This window comes from Salvelinus fontinalis, chromosome 1 (assembly GCF_029448725.1).
Source record: "Salvelinus fontinalis isolate EN_2023a chromosome 1, ASM2944872v1, whole genome shotgun sequence".
Lineage (NCBI taxonomy): Eukaryota > Metazoa > Chordata > Actinopteri > Salmoniformes > Salmonidae > Salvelinus > Salvelinus fontinalis.
In genome coordinates, this window is record NC_074665.1 from 74,099,430 (window position 1) to 74,118,903 (window position 19,474).

Sequence of the window (19,474 nt, forward strand, 5' to 3'; positions counted from 1 at the left end):
CCTTCTCGTTCGGGTGGCGCTCGGCGGTCGTCGTCACCGGCCTACTAGCTGCCACTGACTCTTTTTCCTCCCCCTCCTTATGTGTTTATTTGTATCACCTGTGTTTAGTTAATTAGTGTGGCTTTATTAGTCAGCCAGCCCGTACGCTTCTTTGTGCGGGATTGTTTCATTGTAGCTTTTGGGATTTCGGGAGTGGTTATGATTATTGTGGACTGGGTTTGTTTCGAGTGTCATTGGACCGTTGTGTATGACACCCAGTACGTCCGTGTTGGACATTTCGTTTGTTAGTTGGGTATTAAAGACTCAACCTATTGAAGCTCTGTTGTTCCTGCGTCTGACTTCGCACCTCCCGACACTCAGATCGTTACAGAATCCCGCACCACTAAATGGAGTCAGCAGGAGCAGCAGCCAACCCTCTCCCATCGATGGAGGAACGGGTTCTCCACCACACCACCGTCCTCCATCGGATCGGATCAGCCATGGATCAAATGATGGAGAGAATGGAGCGATGGGAGAGGAGTGGGCTCCTCTCTCCACTTTCGGCTCCCCTTCCTCAGGACTCTCCATCCCCCGGCTCCAGCGCGCTCCGTCTTACGCTTCCGAGGGATTATGATGGAGCGGCGGCAGGGTGCCAGGGGTTCCTACTCCAGCTGGAGCTATACCTGGCCACTGTTCGCCCCACTCCCTCGGGAGCGGAGAGGGTGAGTGTCCTCGTCTCCTGCCTAACGGGTCGTGCTCTGGAGTGGGCCAACGCAGTCTGGAATGGCCCGGACTCAGCGAGGGAGCACTACCCGGAGTTTACCCGTCGTTTTCGTGCCGTGCTTGACCACCCCCCAGAAGGCCGAGCGGCGGGTGAGAGACTATTCCATCTCAGGCAGGAGAAGAGGAGCGCACAGGATTTCGCGCTGGAGTTCCGGACCTTGGCCGCGGGATCAGGGTGGAACGACAGGGCCCTTATTGACCACTACCGGTGTAGTCTCCGGGAGGACGTCCGCAGGGAGCTAGCGTGTCGGGACATCGCTCTGTCTTTGGATGAGCTTATCGACATTTCCATCCGACTGGACAATCTGCTGGCTGCCCGCGGGCGTTCGGAGAGGGTCCTGTGCGTTCCACCACCCAGCGCCCCGGCTCCCATCCCGATGGAGTTGGGAGGGGCCGCGCCTAGGGGTATCGGAGGAGGCCTCCCCTGCACCAGCTGTGGTCGGAGAGGACACACGGCCGATCGGTGCTGGGGGGTCTGTCTGGGAGTCGAGATGTCAGGCGGAACGCTTCTCGATCACCCCAGGTGAGTCAGCACCAAACTCACTCAGAACCCCCTGTCGGTCACATGTTTGTCTCAATTTTTTTCCTTGATTTTTTACCCTCTTCCCAGCATAGGGCACTAGTCGATTCAGGTGCAGCTGGGAACTTTATGGATCGCGGACTCGCCCGAGAGTTGGGCGTTCCGCTTGTGCCGATAGATTCTCCCTTTCCCGTGCACTCCCTAGATAGCCGGCCATTAGGGTCAGGGGTGGTCAGGGAGGCCACAGTTCCCCTGGACATGGTGACGCAGGGGAATCATAGGGAACGTATCAGTCTCTTTATTATTGATTCGCCTGCGTTTCCAGTGGTGCTGGGTATTCCCTGGTTGGCCCGGCACAATCCCAGTATTTCGTGGAGACAGGGAGTTCTCCAGGGGTGGTCAGAGGAGTGTTCTGGAAGGTGTCTGGGAGTTTCCATTGGTGCCACGTCGGTGGAGAGTCCAGACCAGGGTTCCACGGTGCGCATTCCCCCCGAGTATGCCGATTTGGCAATCGCTTTCTGTAAAAAGAAAGCGACGAAATTACCACCACATCGACCGGGTAGGGATTGTGCGATAGATCTCCAGGTTAACGCTGCGCTTCCCAAGAGTCATGTGTACCCTTTGTCCCAAGAGGAGACGTTGGCTATGGAGACATATGTCGCGGAGTCTCTGGGACAGGGGTACATTCGGCCCTCCATCTCACCCGTCTCCTCGAGTTTCTTTTTTGTAAAGAAGAAGGAGGGAGGTTTGCGTCCGTGTATTGATTATAGAGGTCTAAATGCCATCACAGTTGGGTTTAGTTACCCACTACCTCTCATCGCTTCGGCGGTGGAATCATTTCACGGAGCGCAGTTCTTTACAAAACTGGACCTCAGGAGCGCGTACAGTCTGGTGCGTATTCGGAAAGGAGACGAGTGGAAAACCGCATTTAGTACCACATCTGGCCACTATGAGTACTGCGTCATGCCGTATGGGTTAAAGAATGCTCCAGCTGTTTTCCAATCCTTTGTAGACGACATTCTCAGGGACCTGCACGTGCAGGGGGTAGTTGTGTATATCGATGACATTCTGATCTACTCAACTACTCAAGCCGCGCATGTATCTCTGGTGCGCAAAGTGCTTGGCAGACTGCTGGAGCATGACCTATACGTCAAGGCTGAGAAGTGTGTGTTCTCCAAACAAGCCGTCTCCTTCCTGGGTTATCGCATTTCCACCTCGGGGGTGGTGGTGGAGAGTGACCGCATAAAGGCCGTGCGTAATTGGCCGACTCCAACCACGGTGAAAGAGGTGCAGCGGTTTTTGGGTTTTGCCAACTACTACCGGAGATTTATCCGGGGTTTTGGTCAGGTAGCGGCTCCCATTACCTCACTGCTAAAGGGGGGCCCGGTGTGGTTGCGGTGGTCAGCGGCGGCGGACGGAGCTTTCAACAGGTTGAAGGCTCTGTTCACGGATGCTCCCGTGTTGGCGCATCCGGATCCCTCTTTAGCATTCATAGTGGAGGTGGACGCGTCCGAGGCTGGGGTGGGTGCCGTGCTATCACAGCGCTCGGGTACGCCACCAAAACTCCGCCCCTGCGCTTTCTTCTCTAGTAAGCTCAGTGCAGCGGAGCGTAACTATGATGTGGGGGATCGGGAGTTGTTAGCGGTGGTCAGGGCTCTGAAGGTGTGGAGACACTGGCTTGAGGGGGCTAAGCACCCTTTTCTCATCTGGACCGACCACCAGAATCTGGAGTATATTCGGGCAGCTCGGAGATTGAACCCGCGTCAGGCAAGGTGGGCCATGTTTTTCACCCGGTTTAGGTTCACGTTGTCCTACAGACCCGGTTCCCAAAACGTAAAGGCTGACGCACTGTCTCGCCTTTACGACACGGAGGATAGGACCACCGAGCCCACTCCCATCATCCCCGCCTCGAGGTTGATAGCGCCAGTGGTATGGGAGGTGGACTCGGACATCGAGCGGGCGTTACGGGCGGAACCCGCGCCTCCTCAGTGCCCGGCGGGCCGTAAGTACGTACCGCTTGGTGTTCGGGACCGACTGATTCGGTGGGCTCATGTCCTACCCTCCTCGGGTCACCCTGGGGTGACGAGGACAGTGGGGAGCCTTCGGGGAAGGTATTGGTGGCCCACCTTAGCTCGTGACGTTAGGGTTTATGTCTCCTCCTGTTCGGTATGCGCTCAGAGTAAGGCCCCTAGGCACCTTCCTAGAGGGAAGTTGCAACCCCTCCCCGTTCCACAACGGCCATGGTCTCATCTGTCCGTGGACTTCCTGACCGATCTTCCCCCTTCTCAGGGAAACACTACGGTTCTGGTAATTGTGGATCGGTTTTCTAAGTCCTGCCGTCTCCTCCCGTTGCCCGGTATCCCTACTGCCCTACAGACTGCGAAAGGCCTTATTCACTCACGTCTTCCGGCACTACGGGGTGCCGGAGGACATCGTTTCTGATCGGGGCCCCCAGTTCACGTCCCGAGTATGGAGGGCGTTCATGGAGCGTCTGGGGGTCACGGTCAGCTTGACTTCCGGTTTTCACCCCGATAGTAATGGGCAGGTGGAGAGAGTGAACCAGGAGGTGGGTAGGTTTCTGCGGTCCTATTGCCAGGACCGGCCAGGGGAGTGGGCGAGATACATTCCCTGGGCCGAGATGGCCCAGAACTCACTACGCCACTCCTCTACTAATGTGTCCCCCTTTCAGTGTGTGTTGGGGTACCAGCCGGTCCTGGCACCATGGCATCCGAGCCAGACCGAGGCTCCTGGGGTGGAGGAGTGGGTACAGCGCTCCAAAGAGACCTGGAGGGCCGTCCAGGAGTCCCTTCAACAAGCCACTAGGAGGCAGAAGAGGAGCGCTGACCGCCACCGCAGTGAGGCTCCCGTGTTTGTACCGGGGGAAAGGGTCTGGCTCTCGACCCGAAACCTACCCCTCCGCTTGCCCTGCCGGAAGCTGAGGCCGCAGTGTGTAGGGCCCTTCAAAGTCCTGAGGAGAATAAACGAGGTGTGTTATCGATTAAAACTCCCTTCCTATTATCATATTAACCCCTCGTTTCATGTGTCTCTCCTCAGGCCGGTGGTAGCTGGTCCCCTGCAGGACGGTGAGGTGCTGGAGGTCCCCCCCCCCCCCTCTGGACATCGAGGGGTCCCCGGCGTACACGATACGGGCCATTCTGGACTCGAGACGCCGGGTGAGGGGCCTGCAGTACCTCGTGGACTGGGAGGGGTACGGTCCGGAGGAGAGGTGCTGGGTACCGGTGGAGGACATTTTGGATCCATCTATGTTAAGGGATTTCCATCGCCTCCATCCGGATCGCCCCGCGCCTCGTCCTCCGGGTCGACCTCGAGGCCGGTGTCGGCGCGCTGCGGGAGCCGCGCGTCAGAGGGGGGGTACTGTCACGACTTCAACCGAGGCAGGCTCTCCTTCTCGTTCGGGTGGCGCTCGGCGGTCGTCGTCACCGGCCTACTAGCTGCCACTGACTCTTTTTCCTCCCCCTCCTTATGTGTTTATTTGTATCACCTGTGTTTAGTTAATTGTTAATTAGTGTGGCTTTATTAGTCAGCCAGCCCGTACGCTTCTTTGTGCGGGATTGTTTCATTGTAGCTTTTGGGATTTCGGGAGTGTTTATGATTATTGTGGACTGGGTTTGTTTCGCGTGTCATTGGACCGTTGTGTATGACACCCAGTACGTCCGTGTTGGACATTTCGTTTGTTAGTTGGGTATTAAAGACTCAACCTATTGAAGCTCTGCTGTTCCTGCGTCTGACTTCGCACCTCCCGACACTCAGATCGTTACACCTCCATCATTTTTAAATGGAAGAAGTTTGGAACCACCAAGGGCCTTGATAAAGGAGGTGACCAAGAACCTGATGGTCACTCTGACAGAGCTCTAGAGTTCCTCTGTGGAGATGGGAGAACCTTCCAGAAGGACAACCATCTCTGCAGCAATTCACCAATCAGGCCTTTATGGCCAGACATAAGCCACTCCTCAGTAAAAGGCACATGACAGCCCGCTTGGAGTTTGCTAAAAGGCACCAAAAGACTCTCAGACCATGAGAAACAAGATTCTCTGGTCTGATGAAACCAAGATCGAACTCTTTGGCATGAATGCCAAGTGTCACGTCTGGAGGAAACCTGGCACCAATACTACGGAAACCTGGCACCAATACTACGGTGAAGCATGGTGGTGGCAGCATCATGCTGTGGGGATGTTTTTCAGCGGCATGGACTGGGAGACTAGTCAGGATCGAGGGAAAGATGAACGGAGCAAAATACAGAGAGATCCTTGATGAAAACCTGCTCCAGAGTGGCCAGGACCTCAGACTGGGGCGACGGTTCACCTTCCATCAGGACAACGCTTCGGGACAAGTCTCTGAATGTTCTTGAGTGGCCCAGCCAGGACCTGGACTTGAACCCGATCTAATATCTCTGGAGAGACCTGAAAATAACTGTGAAGCGACGCTCCCTATCCAACCTGAAAGAGCTTGAGAGGATCTGCAGAGAATAATGGGAGAAACTGCCCAAATACAGGGGTACCAAGCTTGTAGCGTCATACCCAAGAATGCTTTTTTTATTTTGATGAATTATCAAAAAAAATAGACCTGTTTTTGCTTTGTCATTATGGGGTATTGTCTTTAGATTGATAGGGGAAAAAGCGATTTAATACATTTTAGAATAAGGCTGTAAGGTAACAAAGTGGAAAAAGTCAAGGGGTCTGAATACTTTCCGAATGCACTGTATATAAACGCAACATGCAACAATTTCAATGATTTTACTGAGTTACAGTTCATATGAGGAAATTAGTCACACAAAATAAATTCATTAGGCCCTAATCTATTGATTTCACATGACTGGGCAGGGGCGCAGCCATGGGTGGGCCTGGGAGGGCATAGACCCACCCACTTGGGGCCAACCCACTGGGGAGCACGGCCTAGCCAATCAGAATGAGTTTTTCCCCACAAAAGGTGCTTTATTACAGACAGAAATACTCTTCAGTTTCATCAGCTGTCTGGGTTGCTGGTCTCAGACGATCCTGCAATGGAAGAAGCCAGGTGCGGAGGTCCTGGGCTGGCGTGGTTAAACGTGGTCTGCGGTTGTGAGGCCGGTTGGACATACTGCCAAAGTCTCTAAAATGATGTTGGAGGTGGCTTATGGTAGAGATATAGAGATATGGGAGAGATAAATATGGTAGAGATAAATGAACATTAAATGCTCTGCCAACAGCTCTGGTGGACTTTCCTGCAGTCAGCATGCCAATTGCATGCTTCCTCAAAACTTGAGACATCTATTGCAGTGTGTTGTGTGACAAAACTGCACATTTAAAGTGGCTATTATTGTCCCCAGCACAAGGTGCACCTGTGTAATGATCATGCTGTTTAATCAGCTTCTTGATATACCACACCTGTCAAATGCTCACTAACAGAGATGTAAATACATTTGTGCACAAAATTTGAAATAAATTCGCTTTTTGTGTGTATGAAACATTTCTGGGATATTTTATTTCAGGCCAGGAAACATGGGACCAAGACCTGCACATCATCATCTGCACATCTATCACTCTAGTGTTAATTTAGCTAAATTGTAATTACTTGCTACTATGGCCTATTTATTGACTTACCACCTCACGCCATTTGCACACAAAAATACGTTATTTTTTTTCTATTGTGTTATTGACTGACTGTACACTTGTTTATTCTATATGTAACTCTGTGTTGTTGTTTGTGTCACACTGCTTTGCTTTATCTTGGCCAGGTCGCAGTTGTAAATGAGAACTTGTTCTCAACTCGCCTACCTGGTTAAATAAAGGTGAAAACATGTTGCTTTATTATTTTTGTTCAGTATAAATGTTAAGACAAGATAATTAATTTACATATATTCTATCAAATGTTTGTGTGAAATCATCCACCATTGCATTTAGTTGTTGAAACTGTTATTTATAAACAATTTAATGGACAAAAATGTTTCACCCCAGATGGGACTCGAACCCACAATCCCTGGCTTAGGAGGCCAGTGCCTTATCCATTAGGCCACTGGGGCTTGTTATAAAGAGAACGGGATCTGGCCATTATATCATTAATTATCCAGGAGAAATATGACGATAAATCTGTGAATCAAGTAATGACACTGAAGAAACTATTTCACGGGGGAAACAGTTCGATCGAAGCATGCGGTAAACAAACACAAAGTGACGCTATCACCACGGTGATGCGTTCACATTGATGGCTTATTCCACTCAAACTAAACAGCGGGGGCATTTATCAAGTGTTTACATTATTACAAGGATGAAATGTAGACTTTGTCTAACTATAAAGAATCCAATGGTATGTAGTTACAGTAAACATTCATAAAAATGCAAAGTGATTTGATATCGTCCAACTCAAATGCTGCGTTTCCATTTGTAAATTCTTAAATTATTACCCGTTTAGACAAAATGGATCTGTAGCACTTGTGCAGTAACCTGCATGTCTGTAAAAAGCCGCTTGCTGGGCTAGAAAGAGAAGGGAAGCCTCTGCTAACCAAAGATAACGAATTAGCTAGGTCAATAAAAGCGCTGTACATTCATTTAGCTAGCTATTTTAATATATGATTAAATAAACGACAAAGATAGTGGCGTAATGTTGTTGCTGTTGGTAATCTTAGCTTGCAATGTTATCGTTAGCTAGCTACGTAGCCAACGTTTCTTGACTACTATTTCCAAAGCTGCAAAATAAGAAGTTATCAATCTAACATTAATCCTCTACAATATATATTTGTCTCACAATATAGAACGCAGCTGATGACGAAGATGCTGCTTTTTGGCAACACCTTCTGTCCAAAGAATACCCCTCGCAAGTCTGTTTCTGTCTTCAATCTTCACACGGTGAGTTGATGAAATTCCTCTCGGACGCCCAAAAACATTCTGCACAATGTGCATCTGTTGTCTTTTATGTGAAGTAAGTTTCTACATCCCCCCTCTTAATTTGTTGCGTCTAGTTGGATTGGTCTACGAGGGAAATAGAGTTGGGTCTTGAGTATGCAGCCCCTGTTATGAACATTGGGGGGCCATAGCTTGACATTTGAAGACGGACAATGGATTGCAGGTAATTGATCAACAATTAAATGTAGTAGAACACTGCACTGTCTGCACTGCTACTGTAAGAAGTCTGATCTATCTGATCACCACTGATATTTGCATTTTATTTGTTTTCTTTTTTATTTGCTGTTCTGTTTCTCGCCCCTACAGTCTGAAGGGAATGTATCTGGGAAGGAGGTGCAGAGACTGAAAAATAGGAACCTAGAGCTTGAAAAGGAGAACAACCTACTCTGAAGATTGACTGATGGTTATTGTTACACCAGATGCTGAATGTGACTGCAAGCTGTACTGCACAGACAAACGTCATTGGAGGTGTTTCATTCTATGGCTCAATAGCTTTCACAAACTGGCCAAGTCTGTGTAAACAAATTCAGTAAAGACAATCATAATCCAAAGGCTCAGTCAGTCATACATTGAGTAAGCGTTGCAGGTCAGGCTACATCGGTGTATGGGAAAACATATAAACCTTTTGACCGAGTATGGTAATGATTGACCAAGAGTGATGTTTGAATTATTAGTCATTGTACCAGTACAGTGTGAGCCACAGAACCTTTCTTCCAAAATATATCATTGATCGGTTTGTGAGGGTTTGAGAAATGGGTCTTCTTGGCCCACTTACATACCCACTCCTTCCTCCTAGAGAGGACCATCCTCTTGAGGGACAATGGGAGTCAGTACAACCAAGAGGATGAGGGCTGGACCCCTGATGGTGGCTGGGGCTGGATGGAAGCTGGGGCTGGATGGTGGCTGGGGCTACTCATCTGTTTCGTCGTCACTGGGTTCTCCTACGCTTTCCCCAAAGCTGTCAGTGTCTCCTTCAAAAAGCTGATGAGGGACTTTGAAGTGTGCCACAGCGACACGGCCTGAATCTCCTCCATCATGCTCTATGGATCAGGTCAGAGGTCAATCATAGAGATGATACAGGGGCCTCTGAGAGCTTGAATTGTATACGAAACAAAGCTGTCAGATGTAAAAAATGAAAAAATACGTCGTTCAATGGGAAAAACAAAACAGAAAAGTGTCTGGGAAATGTATTTGTTGTCTGGAGATGCAAGTCTCTTGTAGTTCTGCATAATTTAATTAACAAATACACATGGCCTGTTTGTCTGTGAACGCCTTCTGCCCAGGCCCAGTGTCCAGTATCATGGTCAACAGGTTTGACAGCAGGTCGGTGATGCAGGTCGGAGGTTTGCTGGCATCAGCAGGCATGGTGGGACCTTCCTTCACCACCGCCATTAAACATCTTTACCTTACAGGTACTTGCAATATGTCACAACTCACACCACTAATCCCTTTCTCTATCCAGCTCTAACGTGTAGCTTCCCATAGTCTGTATACAATGATTTCGGCCCGGGCCCCCAATGACTAATGCTCCGTGTTCCTCTCTGTCTTGTCCCCCCTGGGTCAGGTTCTGCTGGACCACTATGGCTAGAGGGAAGGCTTTCTCATCATGGTGGACTGCTGCTCACCTGCGGGTCTTTCATGAGACCTCTGGAGAGGAGATGGAGAAAAGAGGAGGAAACGGGAGAAGGGAACGAACCAGCGCTGAAAGAGATGTTTCCTTCAAAAGTAGGAAAGGAGAAGAATGGAATAGAAAATCAGCTTTTGGACTTAAGGGGGGTGCCTGAACAGGTGGTTGTTGATCTTCACTGAGTGGACAAAACATTTGGAACACCTTCCTAATATTGAGTTGCACCCATTTTTCAGTCGGAATAGCCTCAATTCATCGGGGCATGGACTCGACAAGGTGTCGAAAGCGTTCCACAGGGATGCTGGCCTATGTTGACTCCAATGCTTCTCACAGTTGTGTCAAGTTGGCTGGATGTCGTTTGGGTGGTCGACCATTCTTGATACACACGGGAAACTGTTGACCGTGAAAACCACAGCAGCGTTGCAGTTCTTGACGCACTCAAAACGGTGTGCCTGGCACCTACTACCATAACTCATTCAAAGGCACTTAAATCTGTTGTTTTGCCCATTCACCCTCTGAATGGCACACATACACAATCCATGTCTCAATTGTCTCAAGGCTTGAAAATAATTATTTAACCTGACTCCTCCCCTTCATCTACACTGATTGAAGTGGATTTAACAAGTGACATCAATAAGGGATCATAGCTTTCACCTTGATTCACCTGGTCAGTCAATGTTATGGTGATTATAGGGGGACTTTACAATGATGGTGAAAACTTGGAGAAAAGTTTGGGTTATGTGAGTTAAAATCTACCGGAAAGTCACAGAGGGTGCACGGAGGGACATGTCCAAATGCTGAATTTAGGCACTTTAGCAAGTCTTTATTAATATAAAAAAATCGGATTAATTGAATTCTCAATGTGGTCTATATTAAAGGGCACTTCATTAAATATAACAGGCTTTTAAAAATTGTATATTGGTGCACAATTTCTACTTAAAATATCAAAGGGACGCAAAAGGCACTCATTTCGTGGAACAAGCCAGTAATTCGTGGAACAACCCAGTAATTGTTATGGCTCTAAAATAACTAAATACGTATTCTGCTCTGAATGGTTTTTCATTAAGCATTAATATTCTACATACATTCTTTCAAACCATTATATATTTTAATATTCAGTATTAATCAGTTAATAGTGGAGGAGGCCAATTAAACATGTCAACATTCTGTATTTAGGCTTTCGTGTTTGTCCATGTACCTAATCTTGGTTAACCTCAATTTTATTTGCGTAGTCTGTCCAAGAGAGATTATTCTACCTGGCTTACAACTGGCTAGTTTCAAGTGTTAATGTCACATGCACAAGTACAGTGCTGCTGCCTTTCTTGCAGCTCGAAGCCCAACAATGCAGTAATAAATATCAATGCAGCACTAAACATAACAAGGTAGGAAAAAACACACAATAAATAGAAATAAGAAGATGAGGAATTAAGAAGCTATATACAGGGTCAGTAGCGAAATACAGGGTCAGTTCCAGGGTCAGTAGCGAAATACAGGGTCAGTTCCAAGGTCATTAGCGAAATACAGGGTCAGTTCCAAGGTCAGTAGCTATATACAGGGTCAGTTCCAGGTTCAGTTCCAATACCATATTTACAATATGCAGGGTTACTGGAGTGATAGAGGTACAGTGCCTTTAGAAAGTTTTCATACCCCTTGATTTATTCAACATCTTGTTGTGTTACAGCCTGAATTCACAATACCCCATAATGACAAAGTGAAAACATTTTTTTGAAATGCTTGCCAATTTATTGAAAATGAAATACAGAAATATCTAATTTACATAAGTATTCACTCCCCCGAATCAATACATGTTAGAATCACCTTGGCAGCCATTACAGCTTTGAGTATTTCTGGGTAAATCGCTAAGAGTTTTGCACATCTGGATTGTACAATTTGCACATTATTCTTAAAAAAAAAAATCTTCTAGTTCTGTGAAGTTGGTTGTTGATCATTGTTAGACAGTCATTTTCAAGTCTTGCCATAGATTTCAAAGCCGATTTAAGTCAAAACTGTAACTCGGACACTCAGGAACATTCAATGATATCTTGGTAAACAACTGCAGTGTATAATTTGGCCTTGTGTTTTAGGTTATTTTCCTGCTGAAAGGTGAATTTGTCTCCAGTGGCAGTTGGAAAGCAGACAGAACCAGGTTTCCCTCTTAAATTGTGCCTGTGCTTATCTCTAGTCCGTTTTTTTTATCAAAAACACTCCCTAGTTCTTGCCAATCTGTGCTCGGGGGGTCGCGAACTTCCTACAGGACTGGTGCGCAGAAGAAATGCTATGCCACGCATAGACGCAAGAGATTGAACATTAGTTTGCACTATATAGATAAACGTTTATTCTGTGATCGAATCAATATTATATCAGCCCCTTTTCAATGGAACAAACCAAAACACATAACTTTGCAAGATTGAGTCAGATTTTGTTGTAGGAATAGCCAGAGCGCAAAAGAGTAGAATTCTGTTGGCGGGGGTAGTTTAAGAGCGGTGAGCCACATTTGTTGATATTCTTTGCTAGTTAGCGAGTTATTAGCCCAGTTATACATAAGTATAGGTCAGTAAAGGGGAGTTACTAATCGGACCAAGACACAGCGTAGTTTGTGCTCAACATATTTAATAATGACGATAAACGTGAACACTTAACAATTACAAAATAACAAAATGTGGCAAACCGATACAGTCCTAGCTGGTGCAGCGAAAACACAAAGACAGGAAACAACCACCCACAATCCCCAACACAAAACAAGCCACCTAAATATGATTCCCAATCAGAGACAACACAAAACACCTGCCTCTGATTGGGAACCATATTAGGCCAAATATAGAAACAGACAAACTAGACAGACAACATAGAATGCCCACCCAGCTCACGTCCTGACCAACACTAAAACAAGCAAAACACAGAAGAACTATGGTCAGAACGTGACAGCATCAAAAGTCGTGCTATAAATTCTCAGACAACCCAAAGATTCCTTGATGCCCTTCCAGACTCCCTCTGCCTACCTAAGGACGTCAGAGGACAAAAATCAGTTAACCACATAACTGAGGAACTCAATTTAACCTTGCGCAATACCCTAGATGCAGTTGCACCCCTAAAAACTAAAACCATTTGTCATAAGAAACTAGCTCCCTGGTTGTTATGGGATTTTTATGAATAAATGACTAAAATATCTAAAATATGTATACATTTGACTTAGATGTTACTGTATGAATGAAACTTATTATAATCATAATGCTGAATGTGATATGTTCCTTGTTAGAAAGAATGGGTTTATCTTCAGACAGGCTTGAATGTTGTATCTACCCAGGGAGGGGAAAGACCTTGGGTTGGTTGCAGATAGTTTAACAGGTGGCAGACAGTAATGAGAACGCTAACTATACTGCCATTGTATCCGAGAGGAGGATGGACATTAAAACCTATGACATTATCTTTATTATATAACCTGATGTAAATTATACCATGATCAGTACTCTCGAGAATAAACGCTATTGATTGATTGATTTTGAGACTGGTCTCTGTCCATTTAATGCTGATAAGTATCTTACAAATTCTTATGTATGGGCAGAGTGTTGGTTGATAAACATATAGGAATTAAATTCCTTTAACACTGGTATACAGAAAATACCCGTGCTCTGAAGCAAGCTTCCAGAAAATTGGAACGGAAATGGCGCCACACCAAACTGGAAGTCTTCCGACTAGCTTGGAAAGACAGTACCATGCGGTATCGAAGAGCCCTCACTGCTGCTCGATCATCCTATTTTTCCAACTTAATTGAGGAAAATAAGAACAATCCGAAATGTATTTTTGATACTGTCGCAAAGCTAACTAAAAAGCAGCATTCCCCAAGAGAGGATGGCTTTCACTTCAGCAGTAATAAAGTCATGATCGTTAGAAAGCAAATTACGGACTCCTCTTTAAATCTGCGTATTCCTCCAAAGCTCAGTTGTCCTGAGTCTGCACAACTCTGCCAGGACCTAGGATCAAGGGAGACACTCAAGTGTTTTAGTACTATATCTCTTGACACAATGATGAAAATAATCATGGCCTCTAAACCTTCAAGCTGCATACTGGACCCTATTCCAACTAAACTACTGAAAGAGCTGCTTCCTGTGCTTGGCCCTCCTATGTTGAACATAATAAACGGCTCTCTATCCACCGGATGTGTACCAAACTCACTAAAAGTGGCAGTAATAAAGCCTCTCTTGAAAAAGCCAAAACTTGACCCCTTTAAATATAAAAAACTATCGGCCTATATCGAATCTTCCATTACTCTCAAACATTTTAGAAAAAGCTGTTGCGCAGCAACTCACTGCCTTCCTGAAGACAAACAATGTATACAAAATGCTTCAGTCTGGTTTTGGAGAGATTGGAAACCCAAATTGGTCTACACGGACAAGTTCTGGCCAGGTTTAGATTTAATCTGTCGGAAAGATATCAGTTTGTTTCTGTGAATGGTTTGTCCTCTGACAAATCAATTGTAAATTTCGGTGTTCCTCAAGGTTCCGGTTTAGAACCACTATTGTTTTCACTATATATTTTACCTCTTGGGGATGTCATTCAAAAACATAATAACTTTCACTGCTATGCGGATGACACACAGCTGTACATTTCAATGAAACATGGTGAAGCCCCAAAATTGCCCTCGCTAGAAGCCTGTGTTTCAGACATAAGGAAGTGGATGGCTGCAAACTTTCTACTTTTAAACTCGGACAAAACAGAGATGCTTGTTCTAGGTCCCAAGAAACAAAGAGATATTCTGTTGAATCTGGCAATTAATCTTGATGGTTGTACAGTCGTCTCAAATAAAACTGGACCTCGGCGTTACTCTGGACCCTGATCTCTCTTTTGACGAACATATCAAGACTGTTTCAAGGACAGCTTTTTTCCATCTATGTAACATTGCAAAAATCAGAAACTTTCTGTCCAAAAATGATGCAGAAAAAATAATCCATGCTTTTGTTACTTCTAGGTTAGACTACTGCAATGCTCTACTTTCCGGCTACCCGGATAAAGCACTAAATAAACTTCAGTTAGTGCTAAATACGGCTGCAAGAATCCTGACTAGAACCAAAAAATTGGGTAATATTACTCCAGTGCTAGCCTCCCTACACTGGCTTCCTGTTAAGGCAAGGGCTGATTTCAAGGTTTTACTGCTAACCTACAAAGCATTACATGGGCTTGCTCCTACCTATCTTTACGATTTGGTCCTGTCGTACATACCTACACGTACGCTAGTCACAAGATGCAGGCCTCCTAATTGTACCTAGAATTTCTAAGCAAAAAGCTGGAGGCAGGGCATTCTCCTATAGAGCTCAATTTTTATGGAATGGTCTGCCTATCCATGTGAGAGACGCAGACTCGGTTTCAACCTTTAAGTCTTTACTGAAGACTCATCTCTTCAGTAGGTCATATGATTGAGTGTAGTCTGGCCCAGGAGTGTGAAGGTGAATGGAAAGGCACCTGGAGCAACGAACAGCCCTTGCTGTCTCTGCCTGGCCGGTTCCCCTCTCTCCACTGGGATTCTCTGCCTCTAACCCTATTACAGGGGCTGAGTCACTGGCTTACTGGTGCTCTTCCATGCTGTTCCTAGGAGGGGTGCGTCACTTGAGTGGGTTGAGTCACTGACGTGATCTTCCTGTCCGGGTTGGCACCACATATGATTGAGTGTAGTCTGGCCCAGGAGTGTGAAGGTGAACGGAAAGGCTCTGGAGCAACGAACCGCCCTTGCTGTCTCTGCCTGGCCGGTTCCCCTCTCTCCACTGGGATTCTCTGCCTCTAACCCTATTACAGGGGCTGAGTCACTGGCTTACTGGTGCTCTTCCATGCTGTCCCTAGGAGGGGTGCGTCACTTGAGGGGGTTGAGTCACTGACGTGATCTTCCTGTCCGGGTTGGCACCACCCTTGGGTTGTGCTGTGGCGGAGATCTTTGTGGGCTATACTCGGCCTTGTTTCAGGATGGTAAATTGGTGGTTGAAGATATCCCTCTAGTGGTGTGTGGGCTGTGCTTTGGCAAAGTGGGTGGGGTTATATCCTGCCTGTTTGGCCCTGTCTGGGGGTATCATCGGATGGGGCCACAGTGTCTCCTGACCCCTCCTGTCTCAGCCTCCAGTATTTATGCTGCAGTAGTTTATGTGTCGGGGGGCTAGGGTCAGTTTGTTATATCTGGAGTACTTCTCCTGTCTTATCCGGTGTCCTGTGTGAATGTAAGTACGCTCTCTCTAATTCTCTCTTTCTCTCTTTCTTTCTCTCTCTCGGAGGACTTGAGCCCTAGGACCATGCCTCAGGACTATCTGGCATGATGACTCCTTGCTGCCCCCAGTCCACCTGGACGTACTGCTGCTCCAGTTTCAACTGTTCTGCTGGGGCTATGGAACCCTGACCTGTTCACCGGACGTGCTACCTGTCCCAGACCTGCTGTTTTCAACTCTCTAGAGACAGCAGGAGCGGTAGAGGTACTCTTAATGATCGGCTATGAAAAGCCAACTGACATTTACTCCTGAGGTGCTGACTTGCTGCACCCTCGACAACTACTGTGATTATTATTATTTGACTATGCTGGTCATTTATGAATATTTTAACATCTTGGCCATGTTCTGTTATAATCTCCACCCGGCACAGCCAGAAGAGGACTGGCCACCCCTCATAGCCTGGTTCCTCTCTAGGTTTCTTCCTAGGTTTTGGCCTTTCTAGGGAGTTTTTTCTAGCCACCGTGCTTCTACACCTGCATTGCTTGCTGTTTGGGGTTTTAGGCTGGGTTTCTGTACAGCACTTTGAGATATCAGCTGATGTACGAAGGGCTATATAAATAAATTTGATTTGATTTTGATATGATTTGATCATTGCTTTGCACAAAAAGGGCCTCACAGGCAAGGATATTGCTGCCAGTAAGATTGCACCTAAATCAACCATTTATCGGATCATCAAGAACTTCAAGGAGAGCGGTTCAATTGTTGTGAAGAAGGCTTCAGGGCACCCAAGAAAGTCCAGCAAGCGCCAGGACCATCTCCTAAAGTTGATTCAGCTGCAGGATCGGGGCACCACCAGTACAGAGCTTGTTCAGGAATGGTAGCAGGCAGGTGTGAGTGCATCTGCACGCACAGTGAGGCGAAGACTTTTGGAGGATGGCCTGGTGTCAAGAAGGGCAGTAAAGAAGCCACTTCTCTCCAGGAAAAACATCAGGGACATACTGATATTCTGCAAAAGGTACAGGGATTGGACTGCTGAGGACTGGGGTAAAGTAATTTTCTCTGATGAATCCCCTTTCCGATTGTTTGGGGCATCCGGAAAAAAACTTGTCCGGAGAAGACAAGGTGAGCGCTGCCATCAGTCCTGTGTCATGCCAACAGTAAAGCATCCTGAGACCATTCATGTGTGGGGTTGCTTCTCAGCCAAGGGAGTGGGCTCACTTACAATTTTGCTTAAGAACACAGCGATGAATAAAGAATGGGTTGTGTACAGCTGCAGCGATCGGTAAGCTGCTCTGACAGCCAATGCTTGAAGTGAGGGAGATAAGTCTCCAACTTCAGTGATTTTTGCAATTCATTCCAGTCATTGGCAGCAGAGAACTGGAAGGAAAGGCGGCCAAAGGAGGTGTTGGCTTTGGGGATGACCAGTGAGATGTACCTGCTGGAGCGTGTGCTACAGGTGGGTGTTGCTATGGTGACCAGTGAGCTGAGATAAGGCTGAGATTTACCTAGCAAAGACTTATAGATGACCTGGAGCCAGTGGGTTTGGCGACGAGTGTGAAGCGAGGGCCAGTCAACGAGAGCATACAGGTCGCAATGGTAGGTAGTATATGGGGCTTTGGTGACAAAACGGATGGCGCTGTGATAGACTGCATCCAATTTGCTGAGTAGAGTGTTGGGGGCTATTTTGTAAATGACATCGCGAAGTCGAGGATCGGTAGGATGGTCAGTTTTACGAGGGTATGTTTGGCAGCATGAGTGAAGGATGCTTTGTTGCGAAATAGGAAGCTGATTCTAGATTTAATTTTGGATTGGAGATGCTTAATGTGAGTCTGGAAGGAGATTTTACAGTCTAACCTGACACCTAGGTATTTGTAGTTGTCCACATATTCTAAGTCAGAACCGTCCAGAGTAGTGATGCTAGGCGGGTGGGCAGGCGGGTGCGGGCAGTGATCGGTTGAAGAGGATACATTTAGTTTTACTAGCATTTAAGAGCAGTTGGAGGCCACGGAAGGAGTGTTGTATGGCATTGAAGCTCGTTTGGAGGTTTGTTAACACAGTGTCCAAAGAAGTGCCAGATGTATACAGAATGGTGTCGTCTGCGTAGAGGTGGATCAAAGAATCACCCGCAGCAAGAGCGACATCATTGACATAGAAAATGAAAATTATCATTGACAGAGAAAATGATGTATACAGAGAAGCGAGTCAGCCTGAGAATTTAACCCTGTGGCACCCCCATAGAGACTGCCAGAGGTCCGGACAACGGGCCCTCCAATTTGACACACTGAACTCTATCTGAGAAGTAGTTAGTGAACCAGGCGAGGCAGTCATTTGAGAAATCAAGGCTGTTGAGTCTGCCGATAAGAATACGGTGATTGACAGAGTCGAAAGCCTTGACCAGGTCAATGAAGAAGGCTGCACGGTACTGTTTAAATGTGTAAACATTTCTAAAACATAATTTGACATGGGTATTGTGTGTAGGCCAGTGACACAAAATCTACATTTAATCCACCACAAAATTAGGAAAAAGTCAAGGGGTGTGAGTACTTTCCAAAGACACTGTAGATATGTATGGGGTAAGGTGACTAGGCTTCAGGATATATGATAGAGTAGCAGCAGCATAATTTATGATTGTGTGTGTGTGTGTAGAGTCAGTATAAATGTACTGTATCTGCATGTTATGTGTGTGAACAAATTATGAAGTGTTTGTGTGTGTGTTGGAGTGTGTAGAGTCCTGTGAGTGTGCGTAGAGACAGTGCAAAATAAAATACAAGGGGGCCAACTTAGATAGTCCGTGTAGCCATTCTGTTAGCTATTTAGCAGTCTTATTGCTTGTGAATATAAGATGTTTCTGGTGAACAATCTGGTCTCATAGACTAGACGTAACATAGTAAATGGAAATACGGAACATTCAAATTTGTACGATACGTTACATCTGGTATGGTTACATAAGACAAACCTTACTTCAGGTAAACCCAAAGGTTGTGAGTTCGAATCACATCACATAAAACTTGAGCATTTTAGCTAATTAATGACTTTTCAACTACTTACTACTTTTTTAGCTACTTTTCAACTACTTCACATTTGAACTAACCCTTCCCCTAACCTTCACCGATTTAGCTAACCCTTCCCCTAACCTTAATTCTTTAACCTCTAGACTTCACCTGAACCCCTAGCCTGGCTGAAGTTAGCCAGCTAGCCACCTGGCTAGAATTTGTAACATATCATACATTTTTGCAAATTTGTAACATATTGTAAGTTTTTGAAAAATGTACATATTGTACGAATTGTAATTAGTAACATATCATCTGAAATGGGTGAAGGACATCCACAAATTAATATATACCATATGAAACGTAACATATCATACTAAATCAAAACAAATTTTATTTGTCACATGCGCAGAATACAGCAGGTGAACAACAGGTGAAATGCTTACTTACAAGCCCTTAACCAACAATGCAGTTTTAAGAATATATATATT

The 19,474-nt window shown here is 46.3% G+C and overlaps 1 long non-coding RNA gene and 1 other non-coding gene across 5 annotated transcripts; one reads left to right on the plus strand and one right to left on the minus strand.

The window, feature by feature from the left end:
* Positions 1–7,228: 7,228 nt before the first annotated feature.
* trnar-ccu (transfer RNA arginine (anticodon CCU)) lies at positions 7,229–7,301 on the minus strand. Its single transcript has one exon. It is a non-coding gene; the product is annotated as a tRNA-Arg (tRNA).
* A 164-nt stretch (positions 7,302–7,465) lies between these two features.
* On the plus strand, positions 7,466–13,311 carry LOC129861686 (uncharacterized). Of its 4 annotated transcripts, none has more exons than XR_008760664.1 (6): positions 7,691–7,802; positions 8,031–8,124; positions 8,238–8,344; positions 8,488–9,232; positions 9,465–9,593; positions 9,746–13,311. It is a non-coding gene; the product is annotated as an uncharacterized LOC129861686 (long non-coding RNA). The 4 variants fall into 4 exon arrangements; XR_008760665.1 differs by having other exon boundaries at positions 8,488–8,649; positions 8,978–9,593; XR_008760666.1 differs by lacking the exon at positions 7,691–7,802 and adding an exon at positions 7,466–7,585 and having other exon boundaries at positions 8,488–9,593.
* The last annotated feature ends 6,163 nt before the right edge of the window (positions 13,312–19,474 follow it).